Genomic DNA, 11,798 nt, shown 5'->3' on the forward strand with positions numbered 1-11,798 from the left:
CCTGGAATCAAGCCACGCATCCACATCCGGCCTCCTGCTCAGCGGGGAATCTGCTTCTCCCTCTCTCTCGGCCCCTCCCCCCAACTCTTTCTCTCTCTCTCTCTCTCTCTCTCAAATAAATAAATAAAATTGAGGGAAAAAAAGATTGTCTCTGCTTTATAAATGAGTAACAGACACAAAATGGGTTACAACTTAGCCAAGGGAAGAGTGGAAAACTAGACTATTCCCTGAGTACCTCCATCCATTAATACAATGGTTGTGGAGTTGAGTACCTCCATCCATTAATACAATGGTTGTGGAGTGGAGTGCCTCCATCCATTAATACAATGGTTGTGGAGTGGAGTGCCTGCTTTGGGCCCCGCTGTGTTCTGCTCTGAGCAGTAGAGAGGCAGCTGGGGGAGTGGTTGCTAGCTCTCTGGGGGTCCACTACAGTTCTGCTGCTGCGCCCACAGAGGCAGGCTCTCCCCCTTTCCATGCCACCCTTAGGCTCATGGGGAACATTCTTTAACTCCCAGGTGAGGCCATCCCAGCCATGTCCTCTGGGCTCTTGGTACCCACCTCCGGGTCTCATCTCTCAGATTCCTCAAACACTCTTGTGGGATGGGCTGCCAGCTCTCCGCCTGGGACACGGCTTCTAGGAACAATGGCAGAGTGCTTTCCCCACTCAGGCTCCACTAACTCAGGAAATCTAATTCATAAGGAATTTGCCCAAATCAGTGGTTTCTGCTCCGAGTTCCCTCAAAAGCCCTGTCTTTCCGATCATTCACTCCCTGGGGCAGTGAAGGCCTCCCAGTGGCCGCTTCCTTGGGGTGCAGCGAGGGTTAAGGGGTAGAAGAAATATTGGGAAGCACATTGGTTAGCACTGTCAATCATGTTAACACCTCACACTCCTCTGTTGAACAAATACTAACAACACTCCTTCCGCGGGACAAGCCGTGTGCAGGCCGCTGGACCGACCGCATTTGCTCCAGCCCGCACCGGCCCCCGCCGGCCCCCGCCCTGTGGGCTGCACAGCACATTCAGACCTTCAGTCTAGAGGCAGGGATTCGAAGTCTCCCCTGCTCTAAGGAAACGCCTCGTCAGCGCATCTGAAAACTGCCGTCCCAAGGGAAATGACTTCTTACACACAGAGCAAGAGGAACTAATAGGCTTTTTCTTGCAAATACAGATTAAAAGGACAGCTCCTGGTGGGAACAAAAGCCCCAGGGACCACACACTTACAAACACGCACACAAATATGTGTGCTAGGATACTATAATTTCTTTGAGCTGTGGTATTCTTCCTCCTTAAAATCCCCACCTTTAGTTTGTCAGGCTTCAAGCTTTGGAAAACAACGTGGGCGCCTTTCCTTTCCTCATGCCCCTTTTTGAAAGTAAAGGGGGTGGGGAAGGGCAGTCCCTGGTGGCAGGTGTGTTTCGCCTCCCTAGGTTTCCAGTCCCAGGGGCAGGACTGGTTGTCCACTCTAGGGAAAGAAAGGGGAAGAAAATACTGGGCCAGGATGAAGAGCGGGAGCCACACGGCCCAGCCCCCACGGTCCAGCCGTGGGGTCTCGGGCCGGGGGTCACTGGTGTGGTCAGTGCCAACTGCCTAACCCTTCCTTAGATGGTGCTGAGGAAGGCGCTGCCCAGAAAGATCCTCACAGGGAGGTGGAGGGGACGCGACAACACGGGAGGCCAGCCACATTCTGAGAAGAGCGGAAAAGAGAATTGTGAAACTCCCTAATGGCCCACTACAGAAAAGAGGGATTTGCTTTTCTAATGCCACAGAATCGCATCCGGAAAACACTAATTTTTTAATTCAGATTTATTTATGATCACAAAGGAAAGGCATGTTGATTTCTCATTCTCTGGTGAAGTGTTTTTGATGGTGGGATTTTTTTTTAAAAAAGATAATATGTCATTTATTAAGCTTCGCATAGAAAAATGACTATTTTTTTTTCATGTTTATTTGGAAAAGGCTGTTTTCTTTCTCAAGAGGTTTTTACCAAACTAAAATCAGAATCCAGCCACGGAGGAAAACAAAAGCATTTGACATTCATCACTACTTGTTGAGTACCCACAGGACCCAGGGCATGGCTGGCACTGCTGCAGGTAAGACAGAGAGCCTGGATCCTCAGGGGACTTGCAGCCCACAGGGGGAGAGAGATAAATGCTCAGACTGAGTGTGAGGAAGGAGGAAGAGATGGCTAGAATTCCTGGAATAGCTTGCATAATTTGACCTGAAACTCTCCAACAGCTCCCATTTTGTTCTGAGCAGAAAGCCAAGTCTCTCAATGGCCTCCAAGGCCCTACTCCATCTGTCTGGCCCCTTTCCTCTGCGGCCCTGTCTCCTCCTCTCTCATTGCTCCCTCTTCCTCACCCCCCCCCCCCCCGCCCGCCCCGGCCCACAACACACACAGCAACCACACTGGCCTCCTCACCATTCATGGCAGCCTGGGGGCTTTCTCTCTGTCTGGAATATTCCTTGCAGAGATACACTTCCTCCTCCAGGCCTTTATTCAGGTATCACCTTCTCCATAAGGCTTTCTTCCCGCCCTCAACACACTTCATGATTCTTCCCTGCATCACAGACCTCCCAAAAGCACACGAGGTACCCTCAGGGGTCCATGGGCTCACTTTGAGAACTCCTGCATTGGAATTCCAAGGGATACTCATTAATATCCAGCTCTGTTTTAGTGGCTCTGGAGAGGAGTGTCGATCGATGCATTCAGAAAAGCAGTCAAGTGATTTTAATGATAGGGTTCAAGACCACCCTTTGCAAAAAAAAAAAAAAAAAAAAAAAAAAGAAGGGGGGGAAAGAACCAAAGAAAAAAAAAAAAAAAAAAAAAAAAAAAAGGAAGGGGAGGAAGGAAGGAAGGAAACCACTGAAAGATTTTAAATTGAAGGTGAGAGAATTAGATCAGACCTGCAGTGCAGGACCATACTCCTAACCTCCAAGAGATCATGGTGGTCTAAATCAGGGGCCAGCTAACAACCTCCTCTGAATGAAATCTGGACCTCCACCTGTTTTTATAAATAAAGTTTTATTAGAACACAGTCACACCTATTCTTTTACATAACTATGGCTGCTTTTGTGCTAGGATCACGGGGTTGAGTAGTTGTAATAGACACTGTATGGTTGGTACAGCAAAAAATCTTTACTATCTCACACTTTTCAGAAAAAGTGTGCCAATCCCTGGTCTAAACCAAAGGCTGGAAAGCAGAGAGAAAAAGCGATCAATATTTAGGGACAAGATCAGATGAATGGATGGGGTGAGGTGAGAGCGGGGAAGAGGACCTGAGCCCACAAGAGTGAGCCCTGGTCTCAATTTCAGACCACTGAGTACAGGCCGGACCGGCGATTATGATCATGTTGCTGGAACATGTATGAGGACAGTCACTATGTTTTGGAACATGCATTCCATATATTCTCCAGGCCTAACACATAGTTTCTTTCTTTCTTCTTCTTCTTCTTCTTTTAAAAGATTTTATTTATTTATTAGAGAAAGAGAGACAATGAGCAATGGGGAGTGGCAGAGGGAGAGGGAGAAGCGGACTCCCAGCTGAGCAGGGATCTCAATGTGGGGCTCCATCCCAGGACCCTGGGATCATGACCTGATCTGAAGGCAGACGCTTAACCAACTAAGCCACCCAGGTGCCCCATAACACACAGTTTCATTGTGATTTCTTGTAGTTTGTAGTTTTTCATTCAGATTTCCTGTAGAAAAGGCTGGCCTTTTCCTCTCAGAAATAAGACTAACAACATTATCAGAGGAACCCTAGGCACAAGTCTAAAATGCATTATATATACACACACACACACACATATAGTGTATTACCTCATTTATTCCCATCACCCAGTGAAAAGGTACAATTATTTTCACTTTACAGATTGGAAAAATGAGGCTTCCAGGCTAAATAAAGTGTCCAGAACCAGTATGAGTCCAGAGTTCTTAATATTGCCCTTTGCAAACATGAAGATTTACTGGGTATTTTTATGGTTTGCAAAAGCGGTTTTTGAAAGACCACTCCCAGTGACAGGTAATGGAGGATTCCATTGTTAATACGTTTCCCTCCAGAGCTGGTCTTACCTTTTGCTTCCTGTTTCAAAATCAGTTTCTGATGCATAACAAAACATGACACTTAATCCCATCTACAGTAACTGAGTATTTTTATTACCAGTTGCTGTGGAGCCTGGCCAAGGTTTATGAAAAGCTAAAGAAAAGAAGTCCCGGCCATGGGTGATTGGATCCTACTGATTGACAGTCTCAGTACCAAAGCAGGAGATCCAAAGCGGAAAACCACGGTGCTTGCCTGTCCGTACCTGAGACAGAGCCGGCCACCCCCAGGCTGATGCCAGTCTCACTGATTTTCAGCGCAGACTTCACCTTTGTCACATGAAAGCCCGAGTGCATCTCCAGGCCGGGAGGAAGGAAAACGAAATCTTCATTCGCTCATTCCCTCTATTTCTTTCCCCATCCAGCTAAAGAACACGGCAAAGCTGCTACCCAGCCGTCAAAATGAAGAGAACGGGGTTTATTCATCAGCTGACTTCAAGAAAAACAGTACAGTGATGTCCTGTTCAACTGGAATTACTGTCCTACGAAAGACTGAGACTGAAACCAAAGGAGAGGGTAGCAACAGGAAAACGGTAAAATGATGATTACCATCTTTTTAAAAACCCACAGGAGGTGACAGCTCTAGATGATACCCACTTCCAGATTTGTTGCTGTGAAGAACCTGTTCTAATAAGCGCATAGTTCTTCCCTTCCCTGGCCTCCCCCTGCTTCTCATTGCCAAGTGCGGTACAACCCAGCCTCCGTACTGTGGCCCGCAGTCCTCTGATGATCTGGCTCTCGTGTCCTTGCTGGCTTCCGTGGGATCCTCAAGACCATGACCCCTCCCCCCTCAAGGCCTTTGATCTGGGGCTTCTCCCAGGTCATGCTCCTGCTCTTGCCTTCATCCTTCTGCTCTTGGCTCCAGCTTGGCTCAAAAAGGCTACCCCGGGGGCCATGCAGTCACTCTCTCAGCGTCCTTGGCGCTCCTCGCCAGCTGCATTAAGATGCTCAGTTGCGTTTTGCGTTATATACCGGGGACCCTTGAACAGAACAGATTTGATCTACGCGGGTCCACTGAGAGGCGGATTTTTTTTTCAATAGATACAATACTGTACTGTCCATGTACTTTCTCTTTCTTACAGTTTTCTTGATAACGTTTTCTTAGCTGAACTTATTGTCAGAATACAGTATATGATGCATGTAACATACAAGATACGTGTCAGCGGACTGTTTCTGTTATTGGTCAGCCTTCTAGTCGACAGCAGGCCACTAGGAGTTCTTAAGCCTTGCCACCATTAGTAGTTCTTAAGTTCTTTTGGCTCTCCCCCAACTTTGTCTCTCATTTTTTCCATTTTTTCCATTCTTCTTCTTCTTCTTCTTTTTTTTTTTAAGATTTATTTATTTATTTATTTGACAGAGAGAGAGAGATCACAAGTAGGCAGAGAGGTAGGCAGAAAGAGAGGAGGAAGCAAGCTCCCTGCCAAGCAGAGAGCCCGATGTGGGGCTCAATCCCAGGACCCTGGGATCATAACCTGAGCTGAAGACAGAGACTTAACCCACTGAGCCACCCAGGCATCCCTCCATAAGCTCTTCTTTCAAGTTCTTCCTTGCCCGAGTCAAGTTTATATCTGACTCAGGCTAAAGAGCCAACGGGCATAGAATCCCCTGATGGAAACCAGAACTACCCCTCATGCAATAACACCAGCCCAGATGAAAAGCCCCAGTGGCCCGGGGCCCTTCCCACCAGTTCGAGCCCCGTCCGACTCATGCCTGTTCAATGGCTGTGGAGGAGCCCATGGAGGGATTGACAGTTACCTCCTCATTATAATACTGAACTCTCCACCCAAAGAGGAGCACAAGCCTCATTTACATAACACACAGTGTGTGAATAGGCATGCTTCCCTAAGGCACATGTGCAACCTTAAGCCCACCTGCATGTATGATGATACTCTCCCCTTCCTAAATACTCACCCTAGCCCTAAATACAAGGAACCCATTCACCCTTGCTTGAGGAGTCATGGTTTTGGAACTTACTGCCTGTCATCTCCTTACTTGCTGCAAATGAAGTTCCCTTTGTGCAATGACTACTTGGTGTGGTTTCTGTGACTCATCAAGGAGCAAACTCACATGACTTGGGTTACAGTAGGTTATATGGTATATAGTATATAGTATATGGTATATGGAAGAAGGTAGGGGCAGCTTTCAAATCAGTGGGGAGAAGGCAGATTATTCAATAAATAGACACATGAAAGAGACTAAAATCACCATCTCCCATCATATACACCCACTTAAGCCCTCCAACCTTCCCAAAATTCGAGATGGATTTAAGACCTAAATGTAAAATTATGAGAAGAAAATGTAGAAATTATCATTACGACCCTACGTGAAGGATAAGTTACTTATCGCTAGGTGCTAAAAGCAATTTTCAGACCCCCAAAATAAAAAGTATGGAGTAAAAAAAGAGATATATTTCTCTACCTCAAAATAAAAAACTATACAACAAAAAACACCATAAACAATGTTAAAATATTAGCAACTCAGGGAGAAAATACTTTGCAACATATGTAGCAAACAAAAGATTAGTAAAAAGGATTAGTATAAAGAATGCTTGTAAATCATTAAGAGACAAATAATCCAATTTTAAAATGGTTAAAGAATATGACCATTGGTTTTGTTTTGTTTTGTTTTTTTAAGATTTTATTTATTTATTTGACACACAGAGATCACAAGTAGGCAGAGAGGCAGGCAGAGAGGAGGAAGCAGGCTCCCTGCTGAGCAGAGAGCCCGATTCGGGGCTTGATCCCAGGACCCTGAGACCACGACCCGAGCCAAAGGTAGAGACCTCAACCCACTGAGCCACCCAGGCGCCCCGAGCAGTAGTTTTTTAAAAGAGGATCTGTAAATGGCCAATAAACATATAAGAAGTCACTCAGTCTCATTAGCACACAGGGAAATGTAAATCAAAACAAGGAGGACCTATGTTGTATTGTGTGGTGACAGATAGAACCCACGCTCGTGGTGAGCAGAGCATAACATTAGACTTGTGGAATCACTATGTTAAAGAGGTGAAACTAACGTAACATTGTGTCAACTATACTTTAATAAAAAACAAACACACAAACAAACAAAAACCAGATGGACTGAAGTCATCCCTATGGGACTGGCAATATTTAAGTGGGATGGGCTCTAGTGTGGTGAAGATGTGGAGTAAGAGAGATCTTAGAGTGCTGTGACTGTAGATTAGATTAGTCTCACCTGGTCCTCAGGGGCAGCAATTTAACTGTATCTCATAACTCAGAGGTCCTACCGCAGGACCAGCCATTACACTTGTAGGTATCTTCTCTAGAGAAACACTTGTGCCTCCCCACAAGGAGGCATACGCAAGAGAGCCAGTGCAGCACGGCTTGCAAATGTGAGAACTATAAAAGTATACAGCAAAAGGGGGAATGCCTAAATAAAACAACACACAGGACATTCAGAGAAATGAATCACATCCATATGGATGAACCACCAGAGATAACCCCCCAAACATACTGCTTGGCGATAAAAGCAACTTTCAGATTAGATGTAGAGGGTGGTAATCATTTATATAAAAACACCTACATGAAACAAGACTGTGCCTTTTCCAGGGGTGCATATAAATGTATGTAAAGTGTTAAAAGTTGTCTGGAGGTATGCCCACCGGCTCATACCTGGGGTTTCTTCTAGAGAGAGAAGGTAGTGAGATTGTGGAAAGGTGGCTGAGGAGGGTATGAGCTATCCAGTTCTGATTCTGCACCCAGTTCTAATCAGTGGGGTTTTCCCCACTGTCAGGCAATTAACTCGATTCAGTTCTGACACTGTGTACATAGGGTCAGACCCCACAGGTCAAGCGTTCAGTCCTACAAGACTGCCACCCACCCCCCCACCCCGCAACTTCAGATGGCAGTAGCAAGTGCACATTTGTCCTCTGTGCTTCTGATCATCAGGCTACAGAATCTCCGATCTCAGTTCTCTGAACGCTATCCCTTTGGGTTTTTATGGAGGCTTCACTGCAGAGGCACAATTGACTAAATCATTGGTCGTTGGTGATTAGATTCAATCTCCAGCCCCTTCACTTCTGCTCAGAAATCAGGAGGTGGGGCTGAATGTTCCAACCCTCTAATCACATGCTTAATTCCCCAGGCAACTAGCCCCCATCCTTAGGTTACCTAGTGGCTTTCCAAAAGTCACCTTATTAGCATGCTAGACACCTTTATCCCTCTCATCACTTAGGAAATTCCAAGGGTTTTAGGAGCTCTGCGCCAGAACTAAAGACAAGGACAAATCACAGTATCACAGCAGTTCTCTGAGTTTTTGGTATCTATCATCTGTCTTCTGTGTAATTGACACAATTTAAAAAATAATTTTCATTTAAGAAAATAAACTGCTCCTCAATGAGTAAAGTACCGACATGGAGAATAAGCCATTAGACAATTTTATAACAATTTAACAATGTCCCAACATCCAAGCTCATGATCAGTGGGTTCATCTCAATAAAGAGGGCAGAGGCCATATGTTGAGCTCAGTGAGTGCTTCCTCCAGTTGGTGGCAGAAGAGAAAGGCAGAGGGATTCCAAATGAGGGAATGATTCAAGATGTCGCTGGTTGGAAGATTGAGGGGGTTACCTAAGAAGGAATGTGAACGGCCTCTAGAAGCTGGTCCTGGCTGACCTTCAGCAAGAAATGGGACATTCAGTCCTACAACCACAAGGAGCTAAATTCTGTGAACAACCTGAATGAGCCTGGAAGCAATTCTTTTCCGGAGCTTTGAGATTAGTCCAGCTGACAGCTGGGTTTCAGCCCAGAGATACCCTAGGCCTAGACCCCAGCGGGGCCCACCTGGCCTTCTGACCTACAGAAGCATATGCTAACACGTGGGTATTATTGAACAATAACAACAACAACAACAACAAAGCCAGGGTCAATAGGTTTTCTTGGGATGGGCCTTCTGCCTGTAAATTGGAAAGGTAGTACTTAAGATCTCCTCTTTCCGCTGTTTTTCTTTTAAGACTGTGGTTCTTAGCTGACTTGGAGAAGGGAGGTTGTTATCTTTCCAGGAGACAATTGAAACAGTTTTCAGGGGAAAAAAAAATGTCTGTGGGTGTTTGAGATTGTCACAAAGACTAGGAATCTCTCTGGCCATTTGCTGTAAGCACTGAAGAAGCCAAACACTAAACCACAGGCACAGACCGTCCTATGAATGATCCTGCCAGCTGAGAAACATTGTCTTTATATGTGTCAGACTGAACCTCACATGTGTAAAAAGGTTTAAGGTTTACTGTTTTTTTTTTTTTTTTTTTTTTTTTACAAACTTAACATTTGTTGTTGAGGGATTATTCCACATTTCCATGTGGGCTGCTCTTCTGTACGGATAGGACATCAACATTATCTAAGACTCACTAATGGGTGAGCCAAGCTTGCACTTTGCTCAAAATCAATAGATAGGAGAAAGGGTTAGTGCCATTGGTGGCCAGTATCACACTGAGATTACAGTCTTGTTGACTTGTGGGTTGCTGCAAATTTATGAGGAAAGCCATAGTCAGGACATCAAACAATGAGCTGCTGCTTCTGGTGTAATAGATTTGTTACTGAGTACATGTTACTGGGAATGGAAACTGGAGTCTGGAGAAGGCACCATGATACCCCGGGGTGCAGTGTGTTGGCAGCCTAAACTCAGCCCCACAATAACTCAGTCCTCACAGACAGTCGGGCCAGAGAGATTTATGGACCCCAAGGAACGCGTGCGACCAAGGCTGCTCAAAGGAGGCAATACATTGTGAGATTCTGACTGTCAAATAACATGTTGGGGTTTCTTCAGTGGTCCCAAGACTTAGAGATTACCTCTTTAACACATCAATAACTTAGCCTCTGGTTAGCAAGGTTCACTGGGGCATGACTAATCAGAGGATGAAAGTGTCTTTGTGGGGATTAACTTTAATGAAAAGAAAAGGGATAGTTATTTGGGGAGTTTGAAATCTTCCATAAATCAAAGCGAACACTGACAAAGCAGGTTCATAAGGTAAGAATGAAGCCATTGTGGGGAAAATTAAGGACCAGCTACTTTTTATATAAATCACAGGTCAGGTCTACATTGGTTGAGGATTCCATGGGAACAGGACCATTTAAAACTTCTTCAGGTGTAAAGGAATGATATTTGGGGGAAGCTTAGCCCTCCTTAAGGAAAACCAGATGGCCCTTGTCCTTGTTAACCCTTTCCACTGACTTAGGATTATCTGGCAATGGGCTCCTTGAATATTTGAGGGCGCAATCCCCACTTATTCCAAATTCAGCTCTCAAAGTACATCTTGAACCCATTCCTTACCAAGGGGCCCTATAATTTAAAGCCTATCCAGGATCATGGAAATGACTCCATGCAGCCCACCCATCACCTAAGAAGGATGATTCTGTGTCCCACTGAGAGTATAGGCATTAAAGTCATAAGAATGAGCCAGAGGTGGATTCTGCTGTAAGCAAGTAACTAAAGTTTACTCCACGAGTAACAGGGAGAATTGACTTTATATCTCTCCCAATGCGATGCATTGCAAAGGACTTAACATCAACAATGTTGTGTTGCTGCCAAAACTGTATAACCTGCTTCTGATCATGGGGAAACTACCAGATAAACCCAAGCTGAGTGAAATTCTACCGAACTGATGTGTTTTCTTAAACTTTTTTTTTTTTTTTTTTTTTTTTTTGTAGAAGACAAAGAAATTCTGAATGGCCATTCCAGATTAAAGAGCTATGACAACAAAATGTAATGCATCATCCTGGACTGGATTCTTGTCAAGACAGAAGTATTGCTAGAAACAATATTGGGACGATTAGTGAAATGTCTTTTAGTAACAGTACTGTATCAGTGTTAAATTTTCTGAATTTCATAGTTATATATAGTTATGTAAAAGATTTCCCTAGTTTCTAAGAAAGAGAAACATTTTATGGTTAAAGTTCATGATATTTGCAACTTATTCTCAAAAGGCTGAGAAAAAATTATATATGAAATCCATGTGTGTTTGTATGTATCAATTCACGGAATTTGATTTAACTACCTAATGGCATCACCATCAACATCTCAGGCTCCTTCCATTTCTTTGCATTGCCCCTGCTGGACTGGCTTCGCCTTTGTGCCTTTTTTTTTTTTTTTAAGATTTTATTTATGTATTTGGCAGATAAATCACAAGTAGGCAGAGAGGCAGGCAGAGAGAGAGAGGAGGAAACAGACTCCCCGCTGAGCAGAGAGCCTGATCCGGGGCTTGATCCAAGGACGCTGGGATCAGGACCTGAGCCAAAGGCAGAGACTTTAACCCACTGAGCCACCCAGGTGCCCCCACCTTCATGCTTTTATTGCAACTATTCCAGGTGGTGTATCCAGATAAGACAATGTGCCTAAAAGGAAGAAATAGCATCTAGTCCCATAGTGAGTCTCTCCTTTCTCATGGGAGAGATGTAACTTTCTCGGCAGTTACTTACAGATGTCCTCCCATATTTCACTAGACAGAATTGGCTTGTGTATGGGTCTTGGATCATCATCCAAAGGCAGACGGAATTAACTAGTTGGTTGGACTAACTGGTCTAGCCTACTCATCTGCGGTTAAACAGATTTCAGGAAGTCGACCATAATATATTTGTAGTCAGGGTTCTCTAGAGAAACAGAAAAATGTATATAGAGAGATATGTAAGAGGAGATGTATTATAGGAATTGGCGCATATAGTGATGGAGGTCAAAAAGTCTCAGTCAGCCGTCT

The 11,798-nt window shown here is 44.7% G+C and overlaps 1 long non-coding RNA gene across 1 annotated transcript; it reads left to right on the forward strand.

The window, feature by feature from the left end:
* The first annotated feature begins 1,973 nt into the window (after nt 1-1,973).
* On the forward strand, nt 1,974-10,999 carry LOC132013152 (uncharacterized). The gene is made up of 3 exons (XR_009402896.1): nt 1,974-2,090; nt 4,462-4,629; nt 10,756-10,999. It is a non-coding gene; the product is annotated as an uncharacterized LOC132013152 (long non-coding RNA).
* Nucleotides 11,000-11,798: the final 799 nt, after the last annotated feature.

This window comes from Mustela nigripes, chromosome 3, assembly GCF_022355385.1.
Source record: "Mustela nigripes isolate SB6536 chromosome 3, MUSNIG.SB6536, whole genome shotgun sequence".
Lineage (NCBI taxonomy): Eukaryota > Metazoa > Chordata > Mammalia > Carnivora > Mustelidae > Mustela > Mustela nigripes.